This window comes from Antechinus flavipes, chromosome 2 (assembly GCF_016432865.1).
Source record: "Antechinus flavipes isolate AdamAnt ecotype Samford, QLD, Australia chromosome 2, AdamAnt_v2, whole genome shotgun sequence".
NCBI lineage: Eukaryota > Metazoa > Chordata > Mammalia > Dasyuromorphia > Dasyuridae > Antechinus > Antechinus flavipes.
Window position 1 is genome coordinate 436,336,428 of NC_067399.1, and position 12,924 is coordinate 436,349,351.

The 12,924-nt window shown below is 38.5% G+C and overlaps 1 long non-coding RNA gene across 1 annotated transcript; it reads left to right on the top strand.

Annotated features, from left to right (window-relative positions):
• Nucleotides 1–634: 634 nt before the first annotated feature.
• On the top strand, nucleotides 635–8,735 carry LOC127546931 (uncharacterized). The gene is made up of 3 exons (XR_007950049.1): nucleotides 635–762; nucleotides 1,518–1,551; nucleotides 7,716–8,735. It is a non-coding gene; the product is annotated as an uncharacterized LOC127546931 (long non-coding RNA).
• Nucleotides 8,736–12,924: the final 4,189 nt, after the last annotated feature.

The window sequence follows — 12,924 nt, forward strand, 5'->3', positions numbered from 1 at the left end:
ATCTTAGAATCTCAGAACTAGAAGGAAATCCTGACATCATCCCGTCCAGCTCATACCTGAGCATGAGTTTCCTTCAAAAATTCAGTCTCAACTTGAACACCTCCAGTGAAAGTGAATTTAACACCTGATCAGGCAGCCTATTCTATTTTTAGAAAGATGTGATCGTTAGGTTCTTCTATATTTTGAGTTAGGGAGCCTAAAGAAGCATAGAGCTTAGTGAATTTTCAGTACCAATATAGAACAAATCTGCTGGATTCAAGATAGCCATGAAGAATCTTTGGGACAACAAGCTGTTTTCTCCACTACCCAGAGAAAGGACTCTCCTTATCTGAAGGGATCTCAGCTCCACAGATTTGTCCCTCTGCCCCTTCTCTCCATCCTTAGACAATGGAGTAGTTGAGAAGAGGGAAAACAAGAAATCCTTCATTTGCAGTCCTGGAACAAAAGCCACTACTTGAAGCCAGCAAGCTTGTGGTAAGTCCAGGGCCCCAGGGGGCAGGGGTCCTATTTCCAGAAAGGAGGAAGCCCAGAGAATGGTCTCTATGGAAAGAATCCATGACATCAGGGGCCCCTGGAATCTCTGTGCTTATGGCTCTGGCCAACTGAAGGAACTGTTTGAGTGGGGACACTGTGTCCATCCAGTTGAACAGTGTTCCTGATGAAGAGACATTGAGAGACTCAAAACAAGGGTTGTTTGCATGCATTTGGGAAAGGCTCCAAAAAGAAGCAGAGGAAAGTACACTGGGCTGGGAGTCAGGAGAAGTAAGTTCTGATCTTAGCTCTATCACTAACTCATTTTGTCAAAGTGAGCAGATCACTTCTCCTCTCTGGGCCTCAGTTTTCCCAGTAAAATTTAACAGTTGTGCTATATTGGCTCTATAGTTCTGGTTTTCTATGGTTCCATTCATCAGCATGGGCTTCCAGGGCCTGTCTTGTATATGGAAAGACTGTTGGCAAGCAGTTAACTTAGCTAGTTAATAGTTCACATTCTTTGAAAATCACAAAACTGCATTTGTAAGTGAATATACTTTCCTTCATAATGGATATTTATTTGACCTAGCCTTCTTTAATCGATTGTAATTACCAAAGATGCATTATGGCTATGCTGTAAAGTTTCAGTCTCAATTTACCTGAGAATGGGAATGTCCCTGCTACTCTGTCCAACAATCAAAAAATTTGAGATCTAAAAGAAGCCTCAGAGGTCATCAGTACCTGAGTTCAAGTCCTGTCAACAACATCCCACAATAGAGGCATTATATCCAACCTCTGGTAATAGAGAAGTTCATTATCTCTAGGGGGAGTTCATTATCTCTTGTGAAAGCCCAATTCCATTTATATGGCTCTAATTATTCTTATTTTTAATTTACGGAATAAAACAAGCATTTATATAACAGCATAATAATAAAATATGATAATACATGAAAGTGCAAATCTATTATGTACAACTTGATCTTCCTTTTAAATGTGTAGTAAAGTTATTGTATAAATTTATTTTTTTATTTCCTCCCACATTCTAGAGATGGATATCATTAGACACAAATATGTGTATATGTAAGTAATTTTATATATTAATTCTTTCTCTGAATACAGATAGCATCTTCATGTGTCCTTTGTAGTTATTTAGGTACTTATAATAGTTAAAATGACTCATTCACTCAAAGTTGTTCTTAAAAATAATATTGCTGTTGCTGTGTACAAGCTTGATTCTGTAAATTTTGCTCTTCATTATTTCATGCAAGTCTTTCTATGTTTTTCTAAGATCATCAAGCCCAGTAGTATTCTAACACAATCCTATACTACAACTTATTCAGCCATTCCCCAATTGTTGGGTATCCCTGAAATTCTAGTTCTTTGTCACCACAAAGAGAACTGCTAGAAATATTTTACAATATATTGGTTTTTTCTTTTCCCCTAATCATATAGTGGTATAGCTGAATCAAAAGGTATAGACAGTTTAATAATTCTTTGAGCATAATTCTAGATTGCTCTCCAAAATGGTTGGATCAGTTCACACTTGCATCAACAATGAATGAATGTCCCAATTTTTCCACATCCCTTCTGATATATGTCAATCATTTTAGCCAATATAATAGGTATAAAATATCTCAAGATTTTTTAAATTTGCATTTCTCTTAATCAATAATGAGTTAGAATATTTTTCATATGACTATAAATTGTTTTATTTCTTCATTGGAAAACTGCCTATTCATATCTTTTGACTTATCAGTTTGGGGAATGACTCACATTCTTATAGATTTGACAATAATTGACAATGTTTGAGAAACTGTCTATAATTTTTTCCCATATTTTCTTTTTTCTTTCTGATCTTGGTTACATTTGTACAAAACCTTTTTAACAGTATAATAATTTTATATTTTATTTTGCTATCTTATTTATTCCCAATTTTTTTTTTACCAAATAATGAATTCTTATCCCCAAATCATAAATTTTTATCCTTGTCTAATACAAGATTACTATGTTTATTTGTGGCTATAAATTGTATGTCTACATTGTTCCATTGATCTACCTTCCTACTTCCTAGACAGTACCAGATAGTTTTGATAATTATAATATAGTTTAAGATTTGGTATTGGTAACCTCCTTCTTTTACATTAATTACTTCCTTTGAAATTCTTGCCTTTTTGCTCTTCCAAATGAATTGTTGTTTTTTTTTCCCAATTCAGCATTTTTTTTGATAATTTAATTGGGATTGCATTAGATATATAAATTAGTTTGGATAACTAATTTATATATCTAATGCAATCCCAATTAAATTATTTTGGATAAAATTGTTATTTTTATTATATTGGCCCTGCCTACTCATAAATAATCAATTTTTCTTGAATTATTTAATTCTGAATGTTTTTTTAAAAATAATTTTGTTCATATAGTTCCTGGAGTTGTCTTGGCAGGTTTGCTCCCAGGTATTTTATATGACTCTAATTATCTAAAAATTATTCCTTGTTGGAACAGGTAGGTGTCAGAGTGGATAGAGCACCAGCTCTGAAGTCAGGAGGACTTGAGTTCAAATCTGGTCTCAGACACTTCACACTTCCTAGTTGTGTGACCCTGGGCATGTCACTTAACCCCAATTGCCTCAGCAATACACACACACACACACACACACACACACACACACACACATACATACATATATATACAGATAATTTATATTCCTTGTATCAGGCTAAAATTTGTATTTCTTCAATATCATTCATCTTTTCTATTTCTTCCCTCTGGAACTAGATAAAATAAAACTAGTCCTTCTTCCCTATGAAAAATGTCCAAAGACATCAAAATGACTATAAGATATTTCATTCAATTTGGTGGTTGAGGAAACTACAGCCCAGAAAGAGTAAAAGTCTTGTCCTAGGTAACAAAATTAGCAAGTGAAAGAACTAGTTTTAGAATCCAGGGCCAAATTAAATGCTCTTTCTACCATATCCTATTGTCTCTCAAGTATTGCTCTTACCTACATACCCCTACCTAGCATGCCTAAAGGAATATGCTTCTCCTAAGTCATATCTTCTTAAGGCTAAATATCTTCAATTCTTTTCATGTATCCTTGTATATCCTGACCTATCTTTTCTTATCACAATAATTTCTGCTTGGAATAATTTAGTACAGAGAAGTCTCCAGCAATTATCCAAGTAATTGAAGTTCCTTATCCCTCCTGTTATCTCACTTCTGTGCCCATTTTGCCATTTGTTTTATGACTTGCCCATGGCACATTAAATGTTTGGAACTATATATGAATTATGGTCTAAACTCTAGGTCTGGTCCTCATCTAGATGCCCCTTATTATCTATATTCTATGCAATATCAATGTCTAAGGCCATAGAAATTGTTACTTCACCTTTTCCAAATTTCTCTACTAAACTTTTGAAGCCTGTCTTTTGATGTTCCTTTTTCTATATCATAATACTATTTGGCTTAGCAGCTGGCAGCTTAGTGTATTTATATGAGTAGTCTCTCTCTCATTCAGTCTCTCTCTCTCTCTTTCTCTCTCACTTAGTCTCTCTCTCTCTCTCTCTCTCTCTCTCTCTCTCTCTCTCTCTCTCTCTCTCTCTCTCTCTCTTTCTCATTTTTCTCTCTTGCTTTTCAGTTTATTTTTAGTTTCATTGGAAGAATGAAGCTGTGGTCAGAAGAATCTGAAGTTAATGTCCCAGAGGTTACCCAAAGTTAAGGCATTTTCAAGAATCAAAGACCAAGTTTACAAAACTGAATTCTCTTTTCAAAGATCATTCCCCCAACAATGCTTAAATTCTACCAAAACACTTAGGAAGAAATGAGGATTCCCTTGGTTATCCTGCATCATAAGGTCAGCAGAGAGGAAGCAAAAGGCACCTTGGCAGGAAGGCTTTGTATAAAATTAGAAAGTAGTCATTTTCTTGAATTGATTTTGTTATGCAAATTATTTAAGCCTATCTGGGGTGTATAGACCCATTTAGGTAAGTAACCCTGAAAAATCCTGTTAAAGTAGGCAAGTAGAGGAAAGCTCAATTACTATCTAGGGCAACAAAAGGATGAGGTCAGAGCACAGAGCACTGATGACAGCTAGTTTATCCAGAGCTTAGACAGTGGCTGATGGTAAAGCCCGGAGATCCAAGGCAAGGGAAGGACATAGTTCCAGTTTGAGACAGAAAATCATGGGATCAGACTTTTCACTGGTAATGATGACTGAGGAAGGGAATATAAGAGTATGGTCAGCAAGTAAAAATCTGTATCAGATCAGTAGCATGACAATAAACTAAGCTCTAGTGCAGATCATTGGCTCTGAAATTAATTATCACACATGGATTATCATGGAGGGTTGTTATTGTCCCAAGGTGATATCTTGAATTGTTTGCAAATTGGATTTAAGTTTGACAGTTACACAAAGTTGTGTTATGCCACAGTTCTCTTTTATTGCCCTGAGTCAGTTTCCCTAAATTGTCCTGCCTCAGTTTATAATTGTTCTGCTCAATCCTGCAAAACCACCTCTCCCTCTTAATCAGAATATTTGATAAGGATAAAAGATTCTATATTTTAGAATATCAGAATGCCTCTTCCCATCCCAAGCTATTAGAATATCAGATACTGCCTTACCAAGATACCTCTCCCCATCTCCAAAGTGCCTCATCCCCATCTCCAGTGGCTCACTCCACCCTGTCAGAATCCATTTCCCACTCTCAGCATCCTGACTCTGCCCCTGCCTCAGTCTACTCCAAGTCTGAGCCACGTGTATATATGTCATTGTTTGCTGGATTCTTGGAGACAACAGTCTCATTCAGTCCTGGGACCAAACCATGGATCCATTTGGTCCTGGTAAATCTCTCCCTTTTAAATAAATTATTACTCTTTAATCTCTATCTTGCCTCAGTTTCTCCGGCATTACAGTTGTGAGTCTCACAACCTATGATTTCATGTGATTTTGAGAACTCCCAAGTGAAGACATTCCTTTTATTAGTGCAAATTAGAAACTTCTCTACTACTTTAGTCTTATTTCATCATGGAGGAAAGGTGTGCTTGCTGACAGGGTTTCTAGAACAAATGATTTATCTGAATAACCGATAGCACTAATATGGCTGTTTGACACCCCTCCTTCAAATGAACTCCACCTACTCAGTGAGGGTTGGGGCTCTCTAGTGATGATATACTTGAATATGGATTTTTTTTCTACAAATGAGGATAACTATGAACGCATCTTGAAGCAGTCCCTAAAGAACTTTTGCTTAGAACATCTTTCTTAGCAAATAGTTTTGAGTTAAAGTGGTAGAAGTGAAAGCAGATCTTCCCAGGGAAGTTGTGGCTGGTTTGCGCCCAGATACTATGTTATTCTCTTGGCTAGATGTGAAGCAGGAGGGAAACTGTTAACTTGACTGAAGCTGTGTTCCTTTTAAGATTATCACTCTAAAGCTGTGTTCCCTTTAAGTGATAATCTAAGATTGTGTCCCCTTTTCTGATCTCAGAGATCAGGATCTCCCAGGCTCCAAGGAGTCTAGAGGCAGGGCCCATTCTCTCAGGATGAGAGAAGTAACACTATTTAAAGCAAATCAACTCCCATAAATCTTTTTGAAATTCTAAATTCTCATTCAATTGAGAAATCCTGGTCTGATCAGCTCAGGCTATCCCAGCCCCCACTAAGATACCCTTATAACAGCTTCCTTTAGTTAAACTCCTTGCAGATGGCCCAAACAATTTGCTAGGACCTTGCCTGCTGAGAAAATTCTCAGTGTCAAATTCTATTTCCCTAATAGGTCTTTTCCACTACAGAAGCCAGTCCTTTAGCAAATTGGTTTCTATCCAATAATAAACTTTCATTTTGCAATTAATAATTCGGGAATAAGTGAATTCTTTCACTTTAAAACCTGCTGCCGATTAAAAGGGGATTTTAACAACTCTCTTATTGCCACTAACCTCATCACTACCAGGAATTGAGGGGATTCAAATCTCATCAGATGAAAAGTAGTCAGCAGCTCAGGGAGAAGGTGTTTTGAATCTCCTTTGACTTATTTCTTAGGCTTTTGAAGTTCAGATGCCCATGACATCTCCATTCTCTTTAGGGCATAAATTGATTGGAGATCCAAGAACCCAGCTCTCCAAAGGGAGCAGTGCTGCTTTCCTGAGACTCCAAGAAAAGATTTCATCCCCCATATAGTTCCTTTTTTATGCTGCATCTCCTTTCTAGGAGTTATGTTACATCCCAGAAAGAGCCTGGATGATCATTTAAATCTACCCCTACCCCATTTTGCACTTGAGGAAAGTAAGACTTGGAAAGGCTAAATGTCTTGGTTCAGCTAGTAAGTTCCAGTAAGAGTTTGGAACCCAAGTTGTCTTCTTCCAAATCTAGTATTCTTTCTGCCCAATCATCTCATGCCTCAAGGAAAAAAAAAAAAAAAGCTATTGTCCTTGATTGTCTTCTCCTTCCATCTATAAAATCCCTGTCTAGGATCCTTAATCGATCATACACTTCTTTTTCCAGGGTAGGGCATGATTGGGGAAATAAGGACCTGATAGTCAGTTTCTATGATTTCCTCCCTTTTTTCAGGAGGGATAATTATAGGGGGAAGGCTAAAAGGCAAGGTTAGATTTCTGGCCAGGGTGGTGTAAACTATATTCATAAAATTTTAGGATCATAGATTTAGAACTATAGAAGGAACCTTAGAGGCTATTGAATTAAACCCCTTCAGTTCACAGAGAGGTTAATCAAATTGTTCAGGGTCATATAGCTATTCAGTATCAGAGGAAGGATTTGAACTTGGGTCTTGCTGATTCTTGCAAGTCCAATACTTTTCCCTCTCTGCCATCTAGCCATTCCTAAGGGCAGGGACCACTGTGTATTTATTTTTACATTCTCAATGCCAACAGAATATTGTATATCGAGTAGGTGCTTAATAAATGATTGCTGAGTAAGGTTAATTTTAATTAAATTGTGCCCCGTTCCAGGAATGGAGCTAAATAAAAGACCAGGATAAAAACTGAAGCTGCATGGCAAAGATTTCTTTTTCCTTCTCATGGTGTGATAATGTGTCATAATTGAAGTCCAGATGAATACAATTGACAGAGATTGTATCAACTGTAAACACAGGATGTCCCTGAAAACTCGGGGTGGAACATCTAACCCAGTCCTACTACCTCTCCTCCTCCTTGTCTCCTTCCCCTCCATTGAAACCCACTGAAGGCTAGGAGCAGAGGAAAACCTTAACCTTTTGAATTTTGCTTTCTGCTTACAGAGGATGGCTCTGGACCTCAAAGGTAACCCTTTCCCTTGAACTGGATGAACTGGCTATCCTGGACCCCTAGCACCTGTCAGTCACACATCAATGGCTGGGCACCTGGTGAACTTCTGAGTATGATCAACAGTCTGTCACCTGTCTTGTCAACTGTTGGGGACAGCTGGAACAACCCTTCCCCCCATTCAGTGAACCAGCTGTGCTGAGCTTATGTTCATATGTAGTGAGAACTCTTGGCAGGCCTGGCTTTGTGGGGGTTGGGAAAGGGCAAGAATAAGGGTGCTGCTACCGCTGCAGCCAACATAGAATGTTGGAAAGAGCACTGTTTTGAAATTACAAGTTGTGGGGTAGAGTTTTGCCTCTGCTCACACAGCTATCACATTAGTTCAGACTCTCATCATCTCAGCCAAAGCGATAGAGACCCCAAAGCAGAGAAGCGGGCAATACTTACAGCGTATTCTTTTGTTCTTCATCTTCAATTGACTGAGGATTGTCCTCTGTGCGAGCTTGTAACATTTCCCCAGGGGAAGAAAAGTGGGAGGAAAAAGACCAGGCTTTCTCTGTTCTGTTCCTGAATCCTTAGCTAATCTAGTTCAATTAAACTCAAGTTTCCTATGTGCAAAGTCATGTCCTAGGTGTCAAAGAGGAAGACAGTACTGAGACCAAGCTCCTTCTCTCAGGAAATGTACAGCCTAATGAGGAAGATAGGACATAAGCACAGGGCGTGCTTAGTGCCCAAAGAAAAAGTACAAAGTAGTTTTTTTTGTTTTGTTTTTTTTTAAGGAAACACTGGGCTCAGTCAAGAGAGACCTGCATTCAGTTTCCTCAGATCCTTACTAGGTATGGGGCCTTGGGCAAGTTATTTGAAATCCATGATTCTTGGTAATGTATAGGTAAAATGCAGATAATAATACTCACACTTCCTACTCCGGAGTTGTTGTGAGAAAAGAGCTTTGTAAACTTTAAAGTTCTTTTTAGACAAGTTAACTGTTATTATTGAAGGCATTCACAGGATGGAGAAGCGAGAAAAGACAAAATATGACATTTTTCTCAGATGTGCCCCAGACGGTTTCCTAGCAATGGTTCTCGGAGCCCCAGGCATATTATTTCACCTGGCATATTGCTGATAGCCATTTGTCAGTAAGATCCACCTACTGACCAGTCTTCATAAGGTTTCAAAGTCAGCACCAAAGAGACAGGAAAGTATAGATTCAGGTGTTTCTTGGGGTTTTAGCATGAATCCCAGAAACTTCTCTTTCTTCAGAAACTTCCAAGCATCTGAAAGTCAAGTGGGTGAGCAAAAGACTTCTTTCCAACAATTCCTAGATGAAGACTTTCATTTAAACCTCTATCCAATAGGAGTTCAGAAACATGTTACAAGGGCAACATGAGAGGCAGAGGGAGCTGTGGAGGAAAGGATCTCAAATCTCCATGATAATGCAAGAGGAAAGGTTAAATGCACAGGGGGAAGGAATTTAGGGATAGAGGTGGGAGAGGAAAGAGGAAAAAGTTTGAAACAGCCATTATGGGGAATATGAGGGAATCAAAGAAATGTTGAGCAGTATCAAGAGCCCAGCTAAAGTTAAAATGTGGATTTCTCCTTGATAAAGTAGGAATAAGAATACTTACATGCAAATAACCATTTTCAATAATCCCATATGACTACCAAATGGACACACACACACCCTTTTCAAACCAGTATTCTTCTGGTCATGTTGTAGGGATATGGAGGTCAGAGAACCCAATTTCTGAAGAATCTACTTTGCAAATCTGCTTTGCATAATCCAGAGGATGATGGAGAGGCACATGAGGGGCATTGTTAATGGACTGCAATATATGAAGGGAGAGGCATCTATTGCAATAGAAAAAATGCTGAATTCAGAGTCAGCGGCCCTAGGTTCAAATCCCTGCTTTCCCATTTAAATCTATAACATTGAATGTCATTTACTCTTTTTTGACCTTTCTTCATCTGTTAAGGGGTTGAACTAAATAACCTCTGGGTTCCTTCCAAATCTAAATACATGATTCTTTAATTAAGAAGTAATGAAAAAGATATACAAAAATGTATCAATTAAGCAAAGCTAGTGTACCAATCATATAGAATAAGGGATGGCAATCAGTCCCAATGGAATGTCAGAAGATCCAGAAGGCGGCTTCCACCATATTGCCTGGGTCATACATCTGTGGAGGATTAGTGGGAGGACATGGACAAAAATCATCCACGATAAGAAGTCATGAATGATTAAAGAGCTATATTCTTGCAGAAGATGTTCAGATCAATAAGGTTACTGATTCAGTGCGTGAGCTCTTAGGATTTCTTTGCACACCACCTTTGGCTCTAAGCTGGTCTACACACTTTGAGGCCTTTCCACGAAGCACTTTTTCAGAGATCTGCATCCATCTTGTGGCTAGGGAATCTGGAAAGAGTTTATTTGTGGGAGAAGCAATTGGATCTGCTGAAAAATCCAACCAATCAGGCTGGATATCAACATCATGTCTCCATTTGTAGTAACCTGGCAGGAATAAAGAGAACTCCGCAAAGTGAGAGGCTCCTTCTAGTGATGCAGTTGTGTGGAAGTCAATACTTTCCACCTAAGTTTGAATGTGGCTAGAAAAGAAGACTTAAATCACTTTTTAAGAGTTTATCCATCAATTAATAAAATGCAGCATAATCTTTGGGAAAGAATCCTTATACTGAGAACCCAAAGAGCTGAGTTGTAGATTCCATTGATTATGTGATCTTGGGCAAATCACTCATTTCTGAGCTTGTTTCTTTATTTGAAAAATGAAAAGTATTCTCATAGGTTCCTCACAGCTCACAGACATTTTATGATTCTAATATTTGGAACACTGATCATGTGTCCAGCCCTACATACAAGGCAGGAGCAGGGGGAGTGAAAGAGAATATGACTTATTTCTTGCCTTCCAGAAGCTCTTGACTAACTAGGGAGAAAAGTTACATTCATCCATCAAAATTTCATACACATATGCACACACATACACACACACATATACAGAAAGAACTGGGTAGTATAACATATACACATATGATTATAGAAGGAGAGGAGACAGAGACATAGAGACAGACAGACAGAGCCATACACAGAGAGACAGAGACAGAGAGCATGTTTGCTTCCTTCTTCCTTCATCCCTCATGTGTTAGTGTGATATCCCACCAAAATGTTTTGTATTGTCCGACATAATGTGCAGAGATACCATAGCTACCTCAGTAGATATGAAAGCTTCTTGAAAGCAGACTGTTTTACAATGCCTGGTTATCTGGTTAGTACAGTGCCAGAAGCTATCGCCAATAAGGGGAACCAAGGAAAGCCTTTTATCACTGAAACTTTAACTTCTTTTGGCTTTGGGTAGGGTCTCTGCCTATGACTATAAGAAAAGGACTTTGGTCAATATGTGACAATGTTCATCTTGGCTAAAAGGAAATTTATACGGGTATTCTTATTAAGTGGCATCCTAACAAGATTAGCAGTAGGATTTTACAGAGCTTCACTTTCACCTCCTAGACCAAGTCCTGGCTTAGTCAGGAGGTTCTGAGATAGTTCCAAACCATTTCTAGGGTCTTATATATTTTCAAATCAGATTTTTGGAGGCAAGAAAATAGTTACTCTGTTCCTAAGAATTACGGTTGTCTGATATTAAATAGGCTGCTTTGTGAGGTAGAAATGACTAGAGAAGTCTTCAAACAGAAAGTGGATGACTACTTGGGATTCCACATGCTACTCTTCCAGTACAGATATGAGTCCATAGAAAATAGAGATGTTTGGAGAACAGGGACCTAGATGGAAGATAGAGTTGGCATAAATCAAGATGAGAAATACAAGGCTAGCTCTACCCAAAAGCTTAGAATTTCTAGGGCCTGGAAAGATAGAATAATGGAAAGGACTGGGGACTTTGTATTTTGCCCCTGAGAGCAGGCTTTGAAATTCAGGGTACAGCTGGGAGCACTTGAGGTACTCTCCTAGAGAGTTGGGGAGGAGGACAATAGAGGGAACTTAGGCTCTGGTCAATTCTCTGTCACCTGGGACAAGTCAGGGGTGACGAGTAGATGGCTCAATAAATAAAGCACCAAACCTGGAGTCAGGAAGAATATCTTCCTGTTCAAATCTGGCCTCAGACATTAACTAGCTGTGAGATGCTGGGCAAATCACTTAAGCCTGTTTGCCTCAATTTCCTCATCTGTAAAATGACCAGAGAAGGAAATGGCAAACCATTCTAGTATCTGTCCAAAAACCCAAAAATCCTTAAATGGGATCATGAAGAGTCAGACATGCTGAAACAATTGAAGCAATAGCAACAGGGGTGACTTTTGTGGACTGGAGGAGCTGAATGTACTAGGTAGAACAGAAACTTTTTTGGGGAGGATGGAAAAAAGGGGAGAGGGGGAGGGATCAGAAAAAGATTTATCTTTTCTTGATTCCAGTATCTTTGCTTTTGAATAGACTGACACCTAGTGGCTGCAAGGAAGACAAACCCCTTAGTTACATCTGCAATTCCCTTTGGTGTTTGCAGTCAGTTTCCTGAATATTCATGCATATTAACATCACAGAATATCAGAGATGGAAGAGACCTCAGAGGCCATGTAGTCAAATTCATACCTGAACAAGAATCTCCTCTACAACATACTTGACAAGCTGTCATCCTCTGCTTCAAGAATCTATAACGTCCCAAGGCAGCTCATTCTACCTTTGGATAACTAATTGAAAGGACTTTTTTTTTTTTTTCTTGACATCAAACCAAAATCTGCCTCTTTGCAACTTCTACTCATAGCTCATGGTTCTCTTCTTACAATGTAAGAGCTTTGAGAGTAGAGTTTTTTGTTTGTTTCTTCTCTATTCCCAGTTCTGTAGAAATTCTCAGTACCTATAAGAATCCCCAGCATACAGTAGGCACTCAATAAGTGTTCTCCCCAAATAAACTCTTCAAATACAAATATATTGAAAGTCATCTTTTCTCTATCCATGACTTCCTTCCACAGCTAGCTGGCACAGTGGATAGAGCACCAGGCTTGGAGATAGGAAGACCCAAGTTCAAATCTGGCATCAGACTCTATTAACTATGTGACCCTGGACAAGTCATTTATCCTTGTTTGCCTCAGTTTCCTTGTTTATAAAATGAAGTGGAGAAGGAAATGGCAAACTATTCCAGTATTTTTGCCAAGAAAACCCCAGATGGGATTACAAAGAATTGG